This window comes from Pelobates fuscus, chromosome 12, assembly GCF_036172605.1.
Source record: "Pelobates fuscus isolate aPelFus1 chromosome 12, aPelFus1.pri, whole genome shotgun sequence".
Classification (NCBI taxonomy): Eukaryota; Metazoa; Chordata; class Amphibia; order Anura; family Pelobatidae; genus Pelobates; species Pelobates fuscus.
This window is the reverse complement of record NC_086328.1, coordinates 38,177,908-38,187,663: the sequence shown is the minus strand read 5'-3', so window position 1 is coordinate 38,187,663 and position 9,756 is coordinate 38,177,908.

Below are 9,756 nucleotides of genomic sequence, written 5' to 3'. Positions count from 1 at the left end.
AAAAATGCAGTTGGATATTGCACACATGCGTTGCCATTGCTACACAAAAGCCTAACAAGATGGCCACCGAACCTCTCATGAGTAAATAGCGTGGATGCGAGTTTAAGGATTTCTGCAGCAGACGAGGGCATGAACTACACAAAAAGGATGGATAGCCTGGAGAAGGAAGCACAACAGTAAGCTAGAAAAAAGAGCACAAGCAAATGAAGACATTGATCAGACACAAATTGGGAGGGAGGGGGGTGTTGCCCCCTGAGAAGGGGATACAATAGTACAAAATAGATAACAGAAATAAGGAAAACAGAACAAAATTTGGAAGGAAGGAAACAATCCACAGTAATAAAACACAGCATTTAAATACCATGTAAAATGCTATGTTGATAAATTTAAATAAGTAATGTAATGTTTCACAAAACAATACTGTAACCTGATTTAAGAGATGAGCAGCAAAGAAAGAGGAAGTGACCTCAGTGACACTATGTTTTATGAATACCTATCTGTTTTGATTGGTGGTTCCTTTGTGTTTATTTTTGCTACTATATGGAAGTGTAGTAAAGAAAGAATGCAAATATAAGCTTCCACCATATCATCTAATTACAAGCACTAAGGTATATGCTGAAGGACACAAAAATTAGCAGATTGAAGTACTGCCCAAACTGTCACAGATAATGCTCAAATGCTTCTCTTGGATCTTAACACAGACCAGTAGAAGATATCATATTGGTATCCATCATTCTCTAGTTCAAGGAACAGGTCAGCAAGCAGTATATCATTCCAAGGATACTATAAGATTCCAGGCAAGTATCCAAACATGTGTGGTCTTATTACTGTAATGACACCACATTCACTGAGCCAACTGTGATTTAAAGGGTTTTAAACAACACTTTAAGCATAGCACACAGCTCATCTGTCAGTCTGAAGCAATTAATTGTGGATCCAGCTGACAGAGGGGACCCTGAGGTAATCAGTGATAATCTGAAGCTGCTGGTACTTTTATTGCATGACAGTCTATGCCATCAACAGGTGTTAAAGCCCTGCACTGTAGGACAGTATATAGACCATCACGTGGTCATTAATTGGATAAGCAATGTCCAAGTAATTTCTGAAGAATTTCACAGTTGGTGTCTTTCATGGTTATTATAGCAAAAATTGTAGTTTTGTGTCTTCTAAGCAAATTTACTGTGCATTATTTTAGGCATGGAGGAATGATTTTACATCCTGGAATAAAGACGAATTTTGTCAAATTGAACATGTGATTGTTCCAGGTTCATCTTTTTGGAAACCAGACCTCTACATCTACGAAATGTAAGTTTGATGATGGTTTATATTTAGGATAAACCTGCTTTTACAGAAAGCAAACTGAAAAGCATACCTATTATTCAATATTTTACCAAAACTGACATTTAACTAGAAACAAAACTAAAGTGAACCTGTCATAGCAGATATAGATTTGCAGTTTTCTAACCATCTGGCTTACCTCATGTTGTACAATTAAAGGGTTACTCCAACACCATGAACACCCTCTGGGTCCCCCTCCCGCTGGGCTGAAGGGGAGGAAGGGGTTAAATTCTTACCTTTTTCCAGCACCGGGCTCCCTCAGCGCTGGGGACTCTCCTCCTCCTTCCGACGTCATCGGCTGAATGCGCATGAGCGGCAAGAGCCGCGCGAGCATTCAGTCAGTCCATAGGAAAGCATTTCTCAATGCTTTCCTATGGACGCTGGCGTCTTCTCATGGTGAAAATCACAGTGAGAAGCGCGGAAGCGCCTCTAGCGGCTGTCAATGAGACAGCCGCTAGAGGCTGGATTAACCCATATGTAAACGTAGCAGTTTCCCTGAAACTGCTATGTCTACAGCAGGCATGGTTAACCCTAGATGGACCTTTGAGCTGAAGTGGTCTGGGTGCCTATAGTGGTCCTTTAACAAAAACAAAGCCAAAATGGAGCAGCCATGTGTGAAAAAATAAGTACATCTTATGATTCAATAGCTTGTAGAACCACTTTTGGCAGCAATAACTTGACGTAATCATTTTCTGTTTGACTTTATCAGTCTCTCACATCATTGTGAAGGGATTTTGTCCCACCCTTCTTTACAATGTTGCTTCAGTTCATTGATGTTTGCTGGCATTTGTTTATGTACAGCTCTTTTAAGGTCCCACAACAGCATTTCAATTGGGTTGAGGTCTGGACTTTGACTGAGCAATTGCAACACCTTAATTCTTCTGTTTCTAAGCTACTCTAAAACTCACAAAAAAGGAGCCAGGGATTTGGTTCACTATTGTAGCTTTGGAGTAGTTATGTAGGGGGGGAATAAAACAAGGATTAGTTAGATTCAAAACAAAAGAAGGTAGATATGTAGAAGAAGATAAAGGTCTTGCTGACTGCCTCAATTAATATTTTTGTTCAGTATTTACAGATGAAAATGAAGAAAAGGGACCTCAGCTAGGAAAAAGGACAAATGAGGCATTTGTTACATGTGAGTTTACAGAGGAAGAGGTCCTATCTCAACTGTCAAAAGTAAAGACACATAAGTCTGATGGAACCAACCCAAGGTTATTAAAAGAGCTTAGTGGTGTACTAGCAAAACCATTAACTGATTTATTTAACCTATCGTTGTTAACGGGAGTAGTCCCAGAAGATTAGAAATTAGCGAATGCCCAATCACAAGACAGATAGTAGGGACAAGTCTGGCAAATATAGGCCAGTAAGCCTCACTTCAGTAGTGGGAAAAGTAATGTAAACCATGTTGAAGGATAGGATTGTTGAACATCTAAAAACACATGGATTTCAAGATCAGAGACAACATGGGTTTACTTCAGGGAGGTCATGCCAAACTAATCTAATTTATTTTTTTGATTGGGCAACTAAAATAATAGATCAGGGTGGTGCAGTAGGCATTGCTTACCTAGATTTCAGTAAGGCTTTTGACATTGTCGCACATAGAAGGCTTATCAATAAACTGGAATTTTTAAGTTTGGATTGTTAAATGGGTTAGGCAGTGGCTGAGTGACAGGCAACAGAGGTTGTAGTCAATGGAGTATATTCGAAGCAAGGTCTTGTTACCAGCGGAGTACCTCAGGTATCTGTACTAGGACCCATTCTATTTAATATTTTTATTAGTGATATTATTATTACTGTTATTATTATTGTTATTAATATTGGTATTAATATTCCAATATTGTTAAATGGGTTATGCAGTGGCTGAGTGACAGGCAACAGAGGTTGTAGGCAATGGAGGATATTCAAAGCAAGGTCTTGTTACCAGCGGGTAACCTCAGGTATCTGTACTAGAACCCATTCTATTTAATATTTTTATTAGTGATATTATTATTCTGTTATTATTATTGTTATTAATATTGGTATTTATATAGCACCAGCTTATTCTGTAGCACTATACAATAAAAGGGGAATTTACCAAATGAGACAATAACACAATGTAACAGGAACAATCGGTAGTTGTGGACCCTGCTCAAACGAGCTTACAGTCTAGAGAAGGTGGGGTTAAAAAAAACAATAGGAATGGGATTGATATATACAGCAAATAGACATGGTGGGAAAGTAGCAGAACTGGAGGTAAGAGTGGTGTGGCCCTATAGGAGAGAGCGAGTGGAATGTTTGAGAGAGAGAAGTTTCTCTTGGAGGCGATACGCATTACTGAAAAGATGGGTTTTGAGGGACTTTTTAAAGGATTGAAGACTAGTGGAGAGTCTGACAGGGGTAGGCAAGCAGTTCCAAGGGAAAGGAGCCGCCCGTGAGAAGTCTTGCAGGAGTGAATCAGCTATCTGGATGGACAACTATGTTATTAAGTAACATAAGCTGCAAATTATCCAAAGCTGGTATAATGTAATCTGTAATACAGAATGTAGAATGTGTATCCAGTAGTCTTGAATTGATGCAACATATGACCAGTAAAATGCAGTTCAAGGAGGTATCTAATCACTCTTAGATCACAGTGACAGATCTAAAGTGTCTGGATCTTCACAGTATTCTGAAAGATAAATGAACAAGCCATAGTGCTCTCCATAAAAACATAGTGATTTATTGTTGATAAGATTAAAAACACTCACATAAATCCGCAAAGAATTTGCATGTATGGAGAGAATAGGAGCTGCACGATATGGAGATAAAGTGGTTCGATGGAAATCCTCCCTACAGCCGGCTGAGAGGAGATGATGTGCCGAGATAGACGGTGAGATCTTCGCGTGCATTCCACTTTGTCCCAAGTCTGCATTCCACTCCAGATTTTCCACCTTTCAGTTTGTTTGTTGGGGCTCAGACGGACATATAAAGTCTGGTTTTAGATAAAAAAAAACATAAATTATGGGTGGAGAATATTGCAGAAGGTCTTGATGGTAAGGTTTTGCTGATGATACTAAGATATGTAACAGGCTTGATGTTCCAGACGGGATAAGCCAAATGGTAAATTATTTAGGTAAACTAGAAAAATGGTCAGAGCTGTGGCAACTGACATTTAATGTGGCTAAGTGCAAGATAATGCATCTTGGACGTAAAAACCCAAGGGCAGAGTAAAGAATACTCGATAGAGTCCTAACCTCAACATCTGAGGAAAGGGATTTAAGGGTGATTATTTCTGATGACTTAAAAGTAGGCAGACAGTGTAATAGATCAGCAGGAATTGCTAGCAGAATGCGTGGTTTTATAGGGAGAGGTATTAGCAGTAGAATATGTATATGTAATAAAACAAATTCACAAATTGTGCAATATGTATTTAATCAAATTATAGAACAATATAAAAATATCAAATTCACATTTTCTATAGGCTCTATTTGCTGCCCTGCGTCTCTTAAAGGGTGGCACTGCCCCTTGCAATCAAAGAAATCATTCGCGAAGCAAATATTTCTAGCTGTATTATAAAAAGTATTTTAAAAAGGCAATTTGAAATATTGCAATAATACAATATTGGTCAAATATAAATCAAATTTAAAACAATATGGAAGTAATACAAAAAAATAAAAGGGCCTTTTCAATTAAAATGCATTTCACCTACAGGGGCTTCCTTAGTCAATGCCGCCCTTGTGAATCCTCGGTCTTTATATCTTAGTTCATCAATGTTAGAGAGTTCCATGTGTTACTTATTTGGCGTGTGTTCCACACCTCTTTTTCACCTCTATCCTGGGTGTGTTCCACATTTCCTTCTCCAATGCACGGTCTGACCTTAGGGTGAATTTGTTGGGGCATGTACTCCTGGGAAGATTGGCACATGTCTTGATTGTTTTCCACTTTTGAATAATATTTCTCATTGTAGAATGATGGACTTTAAGTTGCTTGGAAGTCACCTTATACGCCTTCCCAGTTTGATGGGCTGCAACAATTGCTTCTCTAAGATCATTGCTGATATTGTTTCTCCTTGGCATTTTGTTAACACCTAAATGCTCCAGATCAGCAAACTGCTAACACTTTGGCTTTATAGATGGTCACAATTGCTGATGATAAATCAATCAAGGGCATTTGATTAGCAGTACATGTCTGCTACTTACCTTCTTAACTCCTATGGAAGCAGTAAGCGTGTGCTTAGTTTTTCACACATGGCTTCTCCACTTTGGCTTTATTTGTGTTAGATTGTGACACTGTGTAATATGTCATGTGCTGCTGTACATCTGAGGTGGTATTTATCTAATTTTAAGACCTGCTAAGAAATAGATGATTGTTATTATGTCCTGATGTGTAAAACCATAGAATTCAAAGAGGGTGAACTTTATTTTTCCAATCACTGGATAGATAGACAGACAGACAGATAGATAATACACTTAAGGAGTGTATTATACTGGAATACTGGGTGGTCAAGTTAATTAAATCGTATTTGAGAACATTTAATATTGTGAAATAAGAAACTTATAATAACTTAAAATATGGTGAAGCAGGGTGACGTAAAAAAATGCAGGGGGGAATCAATATTCGATTACATTTCTCAGAAGGGACCACTATTAACTGCAATGGTAATTAAAATATATGTTAGTATTTTTTTTAAATTATACATAATAAATCTGATCAATAAAAAACTAAGAAAAAAAGAGTTACCTGTGCACTATCCCAAATCCCTGTGCATATTTAAATGGAAGTTTTTTTAGTAACGCCAATGGCCATTAGATGTAAGCTCACCTGCCACGTCAAGGCATACCTCTTAGGTGGTTCCTACATTAACAATTCACCTGGCTTACTTCAGCTTCAGGAAAATAAATCTATGAGACAGAGAGGGGTATTTTTCTAAACCCATACATACTTATAAACCTTTAATAATTCCCTTGGTAAACTCAGTAGCTCCTTTGGCTTCCAATATCATTTCTATGCAGATGACACGCACATCTACCTGTCCTCTCCTGATCTCTCCCCGTCCCTCTTGACTAGTGTCTCTGACTGCCTCTCTGCTATTTCTAACTGGATGGCTACCCACTTCCTTAAACTCAACTTGACCAAAGCTGAAATTCATTTTTTTCCTCCCTCAAGTGTTGTTACTCCTGTGTCTGTCTCTCAACAAGTCAACGTTGCTACCACAGCTCCACCACGCAGGCTCGCTGCCTAGGTGTTCTCTTGTTCTCTTTGACTCCGACCTCTCCTTCAAGCCTCATGTTCGATCTATCACCAAATCCTGTCATTTCCAACTCAAAAACATTGCACGCATCTGCCCCTACTTAACGCCAGATGCGACTAAGGTGTTGGTCCATTCCACTGTCCTTATTCGCCTTGACTACTGTAATCTGTCCACCCATTGTAAAGCACTGCGGAATCTGATGGCGCTATATAAATATCATAATAATAATAATAAGGAACACATGGCTTTGTAACATAGCTGTGTGATACAAAAGGTAAATGCAAATACACAAAAATAAGTCCTGTGCTCAAACTCCCACTACTCCTGGGTGGCAGCATTGCCCATAGTACACATGAGCCCCAATACATACAATAAAAAACAAAGGAAAAGGTTACCTGCGCACTATCCCAAATCCCTGTGCAAATAATAAATGGAGGGTTTTTAGTAACTCCAATGGCCATTAGATGTAAGACCAACTGCCACATCAAGGCAGACCTCTTAGGTGGGTCCTACACTAACAATTCACCTTGCTTCCTTCAGTTTGGGGCAAGAAAAATGAGACAGAGAGGGGTATTTTTCTAAACCTCTACACACTTATTAACCCTTAATAGGGAACACTTGGTGTGGGTGGCAGCATTGTAACATGGCTGTGTGATACAAAAGTTAATACGTGGCAGGTGGGCTTACAAAGATAGATCGATTGATTGATAGATCGATCGATAGATAGATAGATAGAAAGAACACTGTCATTATAAATATACTAGAGTATGGTAAGCTTTGTTATCCATGATCTATGTGAAAATGTGTTTTTCATTATTTATTGGATGTATAAAAGGTGCTCTTGGTGATTTAACACAATTTTTATACAGGATTGAATCTAGTGAAACAGATGACACGCCGATTGTGCTTCCTTATTACATTGTCTATAATTCCGGAGTACTAAGACAGATTAAACCATTACGGATTGTTAGTACCTGTAACGTAGATGTTTTCAAGTTTCCCTTTGACACACAGACTTGTAATCTGACTCTCGGATCCTATGTGTATACAGGTATGTTTCATAAATAGAAAAATGGAAAACATTGTTTATAATGATGACAAAAATATTACCTACATACTATCCCAAATCCCTATGAACATTTATAAGAACACTATAGTGTCAGTAATACAAATGTGTATTCCTGACACTAGTTATTCAAATCCATTTTAGGTGGCCAGCTCTCGTCCCCATCATCATCAAAATTGTCAAGATCAACCAATCCAATGCTTTCTCATATTAAAGAATTGGGAGGCTATTGGGCCGCGCTGCATTGATCAGCATCTCCTCACAGAAGGGCCCCCGAACAAAATTAGATACAGGGCCCTTTGAATACTAAATATTAAGTATTAAGTAAATGTTAAATATAATAATAATAATAATAATAAAAAAACATGTTCAGGGTTATTCCCTGAAGTGAGAATTGCTGGGAAAAATAAATTTTAAAATATAGGCTTAAATAGCTGTATTAGAAAAATTCTCCAAGTCAATTTTGTTGTTCAGTTTGATTATTTAGGCATTTCATTTGACATTCACTTCAAATTTTTCACAATTCAGAACCTACATTGGCTTCCTGTAAGATATAGGACTCAATTTAAAATTCTGGTTCTTGCTTTCAAATCTCTACATAATGCTGCTACCAACTTTCGATCCCCCCTAATACACAGGTATGTCCCATCTAGGCCCTTACTCTCTGCTGAAGACTTACGTCTATCTTCTGCCCATACTCCCACCTCTGATACTCGCCTTCAAGACTTCTCAAGGGCTGCACTGTTCCTGTGGAACTCACTTCCCTACTCCGTTAGATGCTCACCCAGTCTCCACTCCTTCAAAAAATCATTAAAATCCCACTTCTTCATAAACCAGTACCCTGGTTCTGAAACAGATGATTCCCATCCTATTAACCACCCATTAACCACCCATTAAGCACCCAAACAAGATAAGGCAAAATGGCAATTAAAAACAACTATAATTGGCCACGTATGCATAGCAGGTCCAATGTATAAAACCCCTGTGGGAGAGTTAACCTGCATAGGCCAGAGAGCATATAATGCTAACCAAACTACTATTTGGTGGTCAGCTTCAAATGTTTCAGAACCTACTAATCCCTTTATAGATTACACCAATATAAGAGAGGCATGGGTTGACTTACCATATTTCTCATGGCCACTGAGCTACCATATTTGTACCTCCACAAACAAAGCAATTAGTTACATTAAGACTACCCGCAAAACTCTCTGCCAGATCAGTGACCATGTTTTTTTTTTTTTTAACAATATGTGTTTTCAACTTCAGTTCTAATCTCCTGATAGAATGAATGAAACACCTGATGAGTTTGGGCATTTAGGGTCTCTGTTTCGAGGCCTATATATTGAATGGCTCATGGGTCTGTTCCTGTACTGTATATTTGGAAGACATAAAGATTCCCAAACTTACTAATGAACTGATAGGGAATTGAAATTGTCATATGTACTAGATTATATTCAATTAATTTACAACGAGGGATGGTAGGCAACCTTTGAATTATTGGGCATTGATCTACCATTTTTCCCCAGATAGCCCAACCTACACATGACTAATATGGGCAGAAGTTGAAGTCCCAATTTTGACAATCATGATCTATGGTTCTTTTACTAGGGCACAGGAATTTATTAGAGTACAAACACAAATAAACAAGTGAAAGAATGGCGTTGTAGTTATGAAAATGAGAAAAAACTAACTAAGTAGAAGCAGCACTTAAAAAAAGTGTATTAGCCCAAAACAACACTCCTAAAACCATAAAAAACAACAAGTAGGTGCGCTATATCTTGAAGTGCAATACTATTAAAGCAGCAAACAATATATATACAATCACAGTGCAACGGCAAAAAGTGCTTAATATTGTGGAAAAAAACACACTTATATACACTTAACAATCTGTGTGAACCTTAATATAAAGTGCTTCAATCTAGTGCAAAACACTAATATAAGCAGCAAATAGTATAAAAAAACACAGCTTATTTTATCCACACAACATCCAATATTTAGCAGAGATTGGCGGTGAAATGGCTACGTAAAAAGTGTCCAAATAACTTTAGGTAAATAGCCTGTGATATACATACAAATCAGGTGGAGTGTAAGGTGGACCTTGAAGTCAGGTATCACAGACAGCTGAAAGTATATAAAAGAAACA